Source organism: Salmo salar, chromosome ssa05, assembly GCF_905237065.1.
Source record: "Salmo salar chromosome ssa05, Ssal_v3.1, whole genome shotgun sequence".
Classification (NCBI taxonomy): Eukaryota; Metazoa; Chordata; class Actinopteri; order Salmoniformes; family Salmonidae; genus Salmo; species Salmo salar.
In genome coordinates, this window is record NC_059446.1 from 85,122,587 (window position 1) to 85,135,797 (window position 13,211).

Here is a 13,211-nt window from a genome sequence, read left to right on the forward strand (position 1 = left end):
TCTTGAATGAAATGTTCCATTCCCAAGCTAACCACACAGTGGCGCTACTGAGACTCATTGAACAACAATTGAACTACAATAAATGTCCTTAATTTATACCCTATGTATATCCAGGCAATGGAGTGGCAGAGCATTTGTCATTCCTAAGAAACATTTCTTGGAGCTGTACCTAAATTAGTGTCTTGGATAATCCATGAGTGCTGTACAGTGGTGGCTGGTCGCACTTTAAATGGGGAGGACACGGATCATAGTAATGGCTGGAACGGAATGAATGTATTTTGTTTGATACCATTCCGTTCACTCCATTCCAGCCATTATTATGAGGCGTCCTCCTCTCACCAGCCTCCTCTGGTGCTGTTTCACCACCAGCCTGCCTGGCCCCAGTGGACACTGTGTTATATAATCTCCAGTTCTACATGTTAAATCATTACCACTAGTTGTATAACCCTTTAAAGAGGTCTATGCCATGAGTGGACAAGATCAGAGAATTAAGCATAAATAGAAATCAAATTACCCACAGAGGTTAGATGGGGGCAGAGTAATACAATTACAGAGACTTTGAGACTTTGATTTTCAAGTCCCATGTGCATTCCAAGCAGAACTGTTGACGTTGAAGGAAGGAGAGGGTTCTGTCCCAATCTCTATCTTTTAGGGAATATCTTATTTCCCTAGAGAGAGGATGCATCCCAAATGACACCCTATAAGCCCTGGTTAACAGTAGTGCACTAAAGGAATAGGGTGCCATTTGGGATGCAAATTGCCTCTACTGTATCTTTGAGGGAAATCTTGTTTCCCTAGAGAGAGAATCCCACAGGCCGTGTGTTGACCAGCCCACACAAGACATCCTGTACCCAGACTAGAGCCAGGGTGCATTTCCTGGAGAAAATATGTTTTTATTTTCTAATCTTTTTATATACATGCCATGGCCTTTGACCTTGGACCTTAGTGGTGTGCTACTGCTTTCTCACTCTGCCTGTACTGTCTCTTTATTGTGGAATACATTTCACTCAGAATATATATTCTGAAGTATTACATTATTGGATGTGGGTACAATTGATTGAATAGCAGCAGCTAATACAGATGAAAGTACAATTACCTCACTGGCTGGTCTAACCTTTGATACATGTTTTAGAAGCCCCCCGAATACGCCATACTGCAAAAGAGCATGACAGAACCGAGATTCCCACGGAACGGAAAGAATTCACTTATCCTATTATGGATAAAACAAAACAACGTTCTCCATCACCTTCATGAGAATAGATTGATGTTTACACGAGTGGTAGGAGTGCGGCAGCCAATCAGTGGCCTGGATTTCTCCCCGCATTTCTTTCTGGGAGGCGAACAGCAGACAGGCATTTGAGATTCTATATAGCGGGAGAATATAGTGTTGGCAACGTTCTTTCAACCTCCAACATTCCTCGACGTGCAGTTATGATTTTGTGGAATTGACAACAAAGAACAGTGGATTGGAGAAGGATTGAGATATCAGGTAAATGTGTTATTTTACAAGAACAGCTATTGATGTTGACAGTTTGTTTTGGTGTGCGTTTATTTTGACACTGACACAGTCGGGTTCAATGCCTTTTTATAAATATCAAATTGATAGCTACAAATGTAAATGTATTTCAATATTTCATTTCACACTAAATGATGTTGTGCATTATATGCAGGAAGTCGCTTGATTGTCAAATATGCTTTCGTTTTTCCCTCATTTGAAAGCACTGGTCTTTTACGCCGTTTGGTTCTAGAATTATGCATTGCATAATGGTGTATCGTTTACTGAATTGTAGACGCTGTCAACAGTGTATACGCATATTCAATGTATTGCCAGGTATTGCGTTATGCACTGGCAAGTGGCAATAGAAGAGCGGCGACTGCAGCCTGTGCATGGTCACAATAACAATGGTCACGTGCCACTGTGGACTATTCCAGAGACCACTACTGGAGCATGAATCTCTGCACATTTGCAAGTTTATGTAACCAGTCTCGCGCATGAAATATGCCCATACTGCATTATAGAACTTCCATACTGTCAACTTAAACAAAACCATAGTATAGTCTATGTCGCTTGTTCTCCCGACATGTTACATGTGTTGTTGTTACCTTCTCCCTACTACCTCTGTCAAGAAGTCAAGGTCCGTAATGGCATAGGAGATCCTCTTGAAACTGTAGGACAGATCCTTTGTATCGAACCCTGCGCTGCCTTCTAATGCATGATTATTACATAATGTAGCCCGGACAGCCTAGAAGGGAAAATAGTTGCAGGAAGCCTTTTTGAAATGATAATATTCTCATACATACAAACTACCATAAGGATGCATGAATCCCATTTACACACTTCTCTTCCTTGTGTATTCTGTTTCTATACTCTAGGCGTACGTCGATTTTATTGCGTCAAAGATTCTACCTATATGTTGTAACATGATGATGATGATGATATGGTAGTGTGGCTGATGATATGGTCATGTATGTTAATGGATATGACCGATGCTTGGCAGGCAGCACTACATGCGTTGGGCTTACATACAGTATCTAGTGTTTCACAGTCAGAGAGTTAAATGAGAGCATTTGCCAATCAGTCTTTGCTTTTGTCGGACTCAAGCAGTATATAAGTAAAGCACTACTGTAATTAAAACGTTGACCTAATTGCAAACGTAGGTCAGATTCTACAAATAAATGGCCCAGTATTTTGTTCATAGCACTTCTGCTTTACATGTGCGTTAGCCTTGTTTATCGCCATATGTTGTATTAGGTACACATGAGGAGAGAACGCAGTCACCCACTGACTATGCCCCAGATTTCTCTCTTGGCTCTAGGTTGCAGTGCACTCTGGTCCGAGAGCCACTGGATCCAGTCATAAACAATTACCCTCACGATGTAAATTAGTCATATTAAGGACAGGGTGGACTTATGAAAGGTTATGTTTTTGGTAAAAAGCCACATTATGAAAGTGAAAGTCTGCATGGTCAGTGAAAAAAGCCAAAGGGGTGGTCTAGTAGTCTAAGCTTTAAGCCGCCTCCTCTGGAACACATGTACGATGTACCGCTGTCAGCATGGGTTTGAATCCGGACGACTGCTCTTTAAGCCTGCTCTCTCCTACCTTTCACCACTTATCCAACATGAAAAAACTCCCCACTCTTTTCCCCACAAAGATGTAAAAAAGGCCAGAGAAATTCAGCCCTTGTAGTCCTCTTAAATCATTCAGGTAATTGTTGGTGTCACTGATGATTAGTAATTAGAGGACGCTGTTTGTATCTTATCAGCCCGCAATATTTTTTAATGTTTTCGTTTTTTAAATGTTAAACTTTGCCTCCCCCAGCCAGTGATATCAATGAAAAAATGTGGTTACAGTTTCCACAATTGACTGGTGTGTACAGTAGTATGTCAAAGGGAGCCCACTTTGTTCTGCATTCCTGTTGAAGTTCAACACCTTCCACTCAGTGCTGTCGGATGAACAGCGCTGCACATCCCAAATGGCACCCTATTCCCTATATAGTGCACTACTTTTGACCAGAGCCCATGTAGTGTACTGCATAGGGAATAAGGTAGCATTAGAGCCACAGCCCAGGCCTCTCTCCATGACAGACAGGACCACTGCTGCTCTCATTGGGATCATTCAGCCAATGGGGTTGAATAAGGATCCTCTCCTTGTATCTTAATATGGCTTGTTGTTATGACCTCAATAACAACTGAGCAGAGATATAGTGTAACATATTGTTTCTGAAGCACAATACATCTGTGTCTGACACCAGAGGGGGGACGGAGGGAGGGAGGGAGGGGGGACGGAGGGAGGGGGAAGGGAGGGGGGATGGAGGGGGAGGGAGGGAGGGAGGGGGGGATGGAGGTAGGGAGGGAGGGAGGGCGGACGGACGGGGGAGGGAGGGATGGATGGAGACACACAAACTCTAGTGATGGGGGAAGAAATCGATAGTTACATTTCGCAATATTATTTTTATACAATATTATATCGATATTTGACTCCAAGTATCGATTTGTAAAAAAAGATTGACTTTTGTTTGTTACTGTAGGTGGCGTTAGCTAGCGCCAGTCGGCTGTACCTGAGCCAAAACTCCAGTATTTTACTCCTAGAGCTTGTTCTCCATCTTCTTCTTAAATAGTGAGCCAACATGTTTTCAGCACTTTCATTTCCCTAACTGATCAACACTACTTTTCTCATGGCTCTCTCTTGTCTCTCTGCAGCAGACATATGGTGAGCAATATGTTTGGAACATCAAATCCCAATATGTATGTAATCATGAGAACGCAGTCGGCACCTAAGTATGGTGATAAAATCATATTGTGATGTCCCTGGCAATTCCCAGCCCTAACAAACTGCAGCAAGAGACACAGACCAACAATAGTGAGTGACTTCAGACCCATGGGCCAGTAGGGTGATGGTGTAATGCACTCTGGGATATATGGATGGATGGAGCGGAGGAAGGTTATACGCCTAAATATTTTGCTGTGTGACCTGGAATTGTAATTTTTTAAATGAAGGATTCTAGCTTTATTACCTCATATTTGTGTGAGCATACATTTAGGTTGCACACATGTTCCTTGTAAAATAGGTCAGTGTAGAGCCCTGTGTAAGACTGGGTGACCAAGAGTGTCACCATGGCAGACTGACGACCTGGATGTGGTAGAGAGGTTTGGTAGAGCTGTATACACAGGCAAGAGTTGTTGTCTGACTGGTGTACTCGGGTTAGTGGTACAATGGCGGACTGGGACTCAGATTGCTGGTGCTCTAGTGAAGACTGACAGACTCAAGATAGCGTGTTTGTAGCCTTCTGTCAATGTAGCCTTGGCCCAGATCTATGTTGCTTTATGTATGGGATTGGCAGTGCTAGTTAGAGCTGGGACCAGGCTACCCCATAATGATCTGGGACCAGAATACCACATAATGATCTGGGACCAGAATACCACATAATGATCTGGGACCAGAATACCACATAATGATCTGGGACCAGGCTACCACATAATGATCTGGGACCAGGCTGCCACATAATGATCTGGGACCAGGCTGCCACATAATGATCTGGGACCAGGCTGCCACATAATGATCTGGGACCAGGCTGCCACATAATGATCTGGGACCAGAATACCACATAATGATCTGGGACCAGAATACCACATAATGATCTGGGACCAGCCTGCCACCTAATGATCTGGGACCAGAATACCACATAATGATCTGGGACCAGGCTGCCACCTAATGATCTGGGACCAGGCTGCCACCTAATGATCTGGGACCAGGCTACCACATAATGATCTGGGACCAGGCTGCCACCTAATGATCTTGGACCAGGCTGCCACATAATGATCTGGGACCAGGCTACCCCATAATGATCTAGGACCAGGCTGCCACATAATGATCTGGGACCAGGCTGCCACATAATGATCTGGGACCAGGCTGCCACATAATGATCTGGGACCAGAATACCACATAATGATCTGGGACCAGAATACCACATAATGATCTGGGACCAGAATACCACATAATGATCTGGGACCAGGCTGCCACCTAATGATCTGGGACCAGGCTGCCACCTAATGATCTGGGACCAGGCTGCCACATAATGATCTGGGACCAGGCTGCCACCTAATGATCTTGGACCAGGCTGCCACATAATGATCTGGGACCAGGCTACCCCATAATGATCTGGGACCAGGCTGCCACATAATGATCTGGGACCAGGCTACCCCATAATGATCTGGGACCAGGCTACCACATAATGATCTGGAACCAGGCTACCACATAATGATCTGGGACCAGGCTACCACCTAATGATCTGGGACCAGGCTGACACCTAATGATCTGGGACCAGAATACCACATTATGATCTTGGACCAGGCGGTAGTCTATGGTAGACATGGCATGGCAGGGGTCATGGTGATATAGAACTGGGTAGACTAGGGGTCATGGTGGTATAGAACTGGGTAGACTAGGGGTCATGGTGGTATAGAACTGGGTAGACTAGGGGTCATGGTGGTATAGAACTGGGTAGACTAGGGGTCATGGTGGTATATAACTGGGTAGACTAGGGGTCATGGTGGTATAGAACTGGGTAGACTAGGGGTCATGGTGGTATAGAACTGGGTAGACTAGGGGTCATGGTGGTATAGAACTGGGTAGACTAGGGGTCATGGTGGTATAGAACTGGGTAGACTAGGGGTCATGGTGGTATAGAACTGGGTAGACTAGGGGTCATGGTGGTATAGAACTGGGTAGACTAGGGGTCATGGTGGTATAGAACTGGGTAGACTAGGGGTCATGGTGATATAGAACTGGGTAGACTAGGGGTCATGGTGATATAGAACTGGGTAGACTAGGGGTCATGGTGGTATAGAACTGGGTAGACTAGGGGTCATGGTGGTATAGAACTGGGTAGACTAGGGGTCATGGTGGTATAGAACTGGGTAGACTAGGGGTTATGGTGATATAGAACTGGGTAGACTAGGGGTCATGGTGGTATAGAACTGGGTAGACTAGGGGTTATGGTGGTATAGAACTGGGTAGACTAGGGGTCATGGTGGTATAGAACTGGGTAGACTAGGGGTCATGGTGGTATAGAACTGGGTAGACTAGGGGTCATGGTGGTATAGAACTGGGTAGACTAGGGGTCATGGTGGTATAGAACTGGGTAGACTAGGGGTCATGGTGGTATAGAACTGGGTAGACTAGGGGTCATGGTGGTATAGAACTGGGTAGACTAGGGGTCATGGTGGTATAGAACTGGGTAGACTAGGGGTCATGGTGGTATAGAACTGGGTAGACTAGGGGTCATGGTGGTATAGAACTGGGTAGACTAGGGGTCATGGTGGTATAGAACTGGGTAGACTAGGGGTCATGGTGGTATAGAACTGGGTAGACTAGGGGTCATGGTGGTATAGAACTGGGTAGACTAGGGGTCATGGTGGTATAGAACTGGGTAGACTAGGGGTCATGGTGGTATAGAACTGGGTAGACTAGGGGTCATGGTGGTATAGAACTGGGTAGACTAGGGGGTCATGGTGGTATAGAACTGGGTAGACTAGGGGTCATGGTGGTATAGAACTGGGTAGACTAGGGGTCATGGTGGTATAGAACTGGGTAGACTAGGGGTCATGGTGGTATAGAACTGGGTAGACTAGGGGTCATGGTGGTATAGAACTGGGTAGACTAGGGGTCATGGTGGTATAGAACTGGGTAGACTAGGGGTCATGGTGGTATAGAACTGGGTAGACTAGGGGTCATGGTGGTATAGAACTGGGTAGACTAGGGGTCATGGTGGTATAGAACTGGGTAGACTAGGGGTCATGGTGGTATAGAACTGGGTAGACTAGGGGTCATGGTGGTATAGAACTGGGTAGACTAGGGGTCATGGTGGTATAGAACTGGGTAGACTAGGGGTCATGGTGGTATAGAACTGGGTAGACTAGGGGTCATGGTGGTATAGAACTGGGTAGACTAGGGGGTCATGGTGGTATAGAACTGGGTAGACTAGGGGTCATTGTGATATAGAACTGGGTAGACTAGGGGTCGTGGTGATATAGAACTGGGTAGACTAGGGGTCGTGGTGATATAGAACTGGGTAGACTAGGGGTCATGGTGGTATAGAACTGGGTAGACTAGGGGTCATGGTGGTATAGAACTGGGTAGACTAGCAGCAATGCATGGCCAGAAGGAGAGTATATGTAAGCAGGCAGTCATCCAGTCACTGATTTATCTCTTGAGATCTGGACTTAACCAAATGGCTTTTTTTCCTTTGTAGTGGGACAGGAAACAGGCAGGCCTAAGACAGAGAGAAGACCGTACTACAGACTATCTGGCCAATGTGTCAGTATGGACTATACTCCACACTGTTGGGGGTTAATATGCCCAGTGCCTGGTTAATGCCATGGTAATTAACCTTTCATATACAGTAATGAAATCCTCTGTTAGATCCAAGCCACACCAACTGTCATTTCTGACCGTTATAATTGATGTAATATATTCATCACTGTAATCCAATCATCATCAATCATATGATCTTCCAATCATAACATGTTTACTAAAATGTAAGGTAATAATATATTCTGTATTCACAGCCATGGACTAAATGAGACTTAAAGCTGCAATATGTTCCTTTTTGGGTGACCCGACCAAATTCACATAGAAATGTGTGTTATAGATCTGTCATGCTTTTTGAAAGCAAGTCTAAGAAGCGGTTGATTTGTTCTATGTGAGCTTCACCTTCTTAACGTCTAGTTTTTGCGTCTTTTACTTTAGGTTTTGTACACCAGTTTCAAACAGCTGAAAATACAATATTTTTGTTTATTGAAAAGATATTTCACAGCGGTTTAGAGGGTAGAATGATTCTCTGCACTTGCTTGTTTTGTCACATAAAGTGAAATTAGGTGATCTATTGGAATTTTAGCAACCAGGAAATGTCAGGACGGTTTCTGCATATTGCACCTTCAATAGACACAATGCAGGGAAAAAACTACCCATGTAAAAGTACCAAAATACTTTCTCTGCTTATATTTTCCACACCATCCAGTCTTAATTGTTAACATGAGGGTTTTGTAGACTGAATTAACTCTTTGGGTGTTTCCCTAATGGCACCCTATTCCCTACATAGTGCACTACTTTAGACAAGAGCCCAATAAGTAGTGCACTATATAGGGTGTCAGTTGGGATGCATCCTCTCGCACTAGCCTCTCCATTATCCTTAGTCTTGAACGTGATGGGTTTTTGAGGAGCCTGGCTGTATAGAAGACTGTGGTAGTTGAACACTTGAGACTTCACTGACTATAAAACAAGAGTTAAAAGATTCCTTTGTTCCAGATCGATTTTGCTGTAGTTCTCAGGGCACAAAGGGTGTCACAGAGCACTCTATCGTAGGGATGAGGGTGTCACAGAGCACTCTATCGTAGGGATGAGGGTGTCACAGAGCACTCTATCGTAGGGATGAGGGTGTCACAGAGCACTCTATCGTAGGGATGAGGGTGTCACAGAGCACTCTATCGTAGGGATGAGGGTGTCACAGAGCACTCTATCGTAGGGATGAGGGTGTCACAGAGCACTCTATCGTAGGGATGAGGGTGTCACAGAGCACTATCGTAGGGATGAGGGTGTCACAGACCACTCTATCGTAGGGGATGAGGGTGTCACAGAGCACTCTATCGTAGGGATGAGGGTGTCACAGAGCACTCTATCGTAGGGATGAGGGTGTCACAGACCACTCTATCGTAGGGATGAGGGTGTCACAGAGCACTCTATCGTAGGGATGAGGGTGTCACAGAGCACTCTATCGTAGGGATGAGGGTGCCACAGACCACTCTATCGTAGGGATGAGGGTGTCACAGAGCACTCTATCGTAGGGATGAGGGGTGTCACAGAGCACTCTATCGTAGGGGATGAGGGTGTCACAGACCACTCTATCGTAGGGATGAGGGTGTCACAGAGCACTCTATCGTAGGGATGAGGGTGTCACAGAGCACTCTATCGTAGGGATGAGGGTGTCACAGACCACTCTATCGTAGGGGATGAGGGTGTCACAGAGCACTCTATCGTAGGGGATGAGGGTGTCACAGACCACTCTATCGTAGGGATGAGGGTGTCACAGAGCACTCTATCGTAGGGATGAGGGTGTCACAGAGCACTCTATCGTAGGGATGAGGGTGTCACAGAGCACTCTATCGTAGGGATGAGGGGTGTCACAGAGCACTCTATCGTAGGGATGAGGGTGTCACAGAGCACTCTATCGTAGGGATGAGGGTGTCACAGAGCACTCTATCGTAGGGGATGAGGGTGCCACAGAGCACTCTATCGTAGGGATGAGGGTGTCACAGACCACTCTATCGTAGGGATGAGGGTGTCACAGAGCACTCTATCGTAGGGATGAGGGTGTCACAGAGCACTCTATCGTAGGGATGAGGGTGTCACAGACCACTCTATCGTAGGGATGAGGGGTGTCACAGAGCACTCTATCGTAGGGATGAGGGTGTCACAGAGCACTCTATCGTAGGGATGAGGGTGTCACAGACCACTCTATCGTAGGGATGAGGGTGTCACAGAGCACTCTATCGTAGGGGATGAGGGTGTCACAGACCACTCTATCGTAGGGATGAGGGTGTCACAGAGCACTCTATCGTAGGGATGAGGGTGTCACAGAGCACTCTATCGTAGGGATGAGGGTGTCACAGAGCACTCTATCGTAGGGATGAGGGTGTCACAGAGCACTCTATCGTAGGGATGAGGGTGTCACAGAGCACTCTATCGTAGGGATGAGGGTGTCACAGAGCACTCTATCGTAGGGATGAGGGTGCCACAGAGCACTCTATCGTAGGGATGAGGGTGTCACAGACCACTCTATCGTAGGGATGAGGGTGTCACAGAGCACTCTATCGTAGGGATGAGGGTGCCACAGACCACTCTATCGTAGGGGATGAGGGTGTCACAGAGCACTCTATCGTAGGGATGAGGGTGTCACAGAGCACTCTATCGTAGGGATGAGGGTGTCACAGACCACTCTATCGTAGGGGTTGAGGGTGTCACAGAGCACTCTATCGTAGGGATGAGGGTGTCACAGAGCACTCTATCGTAGGGATGAGGGTGTCACAGACCACTCTATCGTAGGGATGAGGGTGTCACAGAGCACTCTATCGTAGGGATGAGGGTGTCACAGACCACTCTATCGTAGGGATGAGGGTGTCACAGAGCACTCTATCGTAGGGATGAGGGTGTCACAGAGCACTCTATCGTAGGGATGAGGGTGTCACAGAGCACTCTATCGTAGGGATGAGGGTGTCACAGAGCACTCTATCGTAGGGATGAGGGTGTCACAGAGCACTCTATCGTAGGGATGAGGGTGTCACAGAGCACTATCGTAGGGATGAGGGTGCCACAGAGCACTCTATCGTAGGGATGAGGGTGTCACAGAGCACTCTATCGTAGGGATGAGGGTGTCACAGACCACTCTATCGTAGGGATGAGGGTGTCACAGAGCACTCTATCGTAGGGATGAGGGTGTCACAGAGCACTCTATCGTAGGGATGAGGGTGTCACAGAGCACTCTATCGTAGGGATGAGGGTGCCACAGAGCACTCTATCGTAGGGATGAGGGTGTCACAGAGCACTCTATCGTAGGGATGAGGGTGTCACAGAGCACTCTATCGTAGGGATGAGGGTGTCACAGTAAATAAACAGCCTAAAGTCTTCCCCAAACACAAGTATGTGCACGGAGGGAAGTCAAGTCTGTCAGTACATGTAGATGGTTCCAGAGAAAGTGGAGTGAATTTGCTGGGAAAGTCTTGTTTGGCAGGATACAAGCTGAAACCAGATTGTGTGAAAGTTTCACATAGATCATCCAAGGTCCTGTACCACTAGTAGCAGGAATGTTGGGATATCAAATCACATTTGATTGGTCATCCAGCCTAGGGGTCATAGTGGTATAGAACTGGGTAGACTAGGGGTTATGGTGGTATAGAACTGGGTAGACTAGGGGTCATGGTGGTATAGAACTGGGTAGACTAGGGGTCATGGTGGTATAGAACTGGGTAGACTAGGGGTCATGGTGGTATAGAACTGGGTAGACTAGGGGTCATGGTGGTATAGAACTGGGTAGACTAGGGGTCATGGTGGTATAGAACTGGGTAGACTAGGGGTCATGGTGGTATAGAACTGGGTAGACTAGGGGTCATGGTGGTATAGAACTGGGTAGACTAGGGGTCATGGTGGTATAGAACTGGGTAGACTAGGGGTCATGGTGGTATAGAACTGGGTAGACTAGGGGTCATGGTGGTATAGAACTGGGTAGACTAGGGGTCATGGTGGTATAGAACTGGGTAGACTAGGGGTCATGGTGGTATAGAACTGGGTAGACTAGGGGTCATGGTGGTATAGAACTGGGTAGACTAGGGGTCATGGTGGTATAGAACTGGGTAGACTAGGGGTCATGGTGGTATAGAACTGGGTAGACTAGGGGTCATGGTGGTATAGAACTGGGTAGACTAGGGGTCATGGTGGTATAGAACTGGGTAGACTAGGGGTCATGGTGGTATAGAACTGGGTAGACTAGGGGTCATGGTGGTATAGAACTGGGTAGACTAGGGGTCATGGTGGTATAGAACTGGGTAGACTAGGGGTCATGGTGGTATAGAACTGGGTAGACTAGGGGTCATGGTGGTATAGAACTGGGTAGACTAGGGGTCATGGTGGTATAGAACTGGGTAGACTAGGGGTCATGGTGGTATAGAACTGGGTAGACTAGGGGTCATGGTGATATAGAACTGGGTAGACTAGGGGTCATGGTGGTATAGAACTGGGTAGACTAGGGGTCATGGTGGTATAGAACTGGGTAGACTAGGGGTCATGGTGGTATAGAACTGGGTAGACTAGGGGTCATGGTGGTATAGAACTGGGTAGACTAGGGGTCATGGTGGTATAGAACTGGGTAGACTAGGGGTCATGGTGGTATAGAACTGGGTAGACTAGGGGTCATGGTGGTATAGAACTGGGTAGACTAGGGGTCATGGTGGTATAGAACTGGGTAGACTAGGGGTCATGGTGGTATAGAACTGGGTAGACTAGGGGTCATGGTGGTATAGAACTGGGTAGACTAGGGGTCATGGTGGTATAGAACTGGGTAGACTAGGGGTCATGGTGGTATAGAACTGGGTAGACTAGGGGTCATGGTGGTATAGAACTGGGTAGACTAGGGGTCATGGTGGTATAGAACTGGGTAGACTAGGGGTCATGGTGGTATAGAACTGGGTAGACTAGGGGTCATGGTGGTATAGAACTGGGTAGACTAGGGGTCATGGTGGTATAGAACTGGGTAGACTAGGGGTCATGGTGGCATTGTACCACACATTCTGCTCTGATTGGCTGACAAGGCCACATTCAAGAGCAGTTGGCTGGCTGGGACTGATCTAGATGGAGAGCAGATGGGTTCACCACAGCATGCCCAGTCAGGGAGGGACACACAAACACACACAAACACACACACAGGCACTCATACGAATGCTTGAATGAACGAACACAAGGGTGCCCGCTCACAAGCAAACATGTACTCACGTCGCACGCACACACGCACACACACAGACACAGACACACACACACACGCACACACACAGACACACACTCAAATCAACTTTTATTAGTCACATGCGCCGGATAGAACAGGAGACCTTACGGTGAAATGCTTCCTTACGTGCCCCTAACCGACAGTGTAGGTTCAAAAAATGCG

The 13,211-nt window shown here is 46.8% G+C and overlaps 1 protein-coding gene across 1 annotated transcript in view; it reads left to right on the forward strand.

The window, feature by feature from the left end:
* Nucleotides 1-1,217: 1,217 nt before the first annotated feature.
* The window catches only part of LOC106595469 (tubulin polymerization-promoting protein), a 40,732-nt gene continuing 28,738 nt past the window's right edge, over nt 1,218-13,211 (forward strand). The window contains exon 1 of the mRNA XM_045719228.1: nt 1,218-1,489. The gene's annotated coding sequence lies outside the window, so the exon portion shown is untranslated. The remainder of the gene's footprint in view (nt 1,490-13,211) is intronic.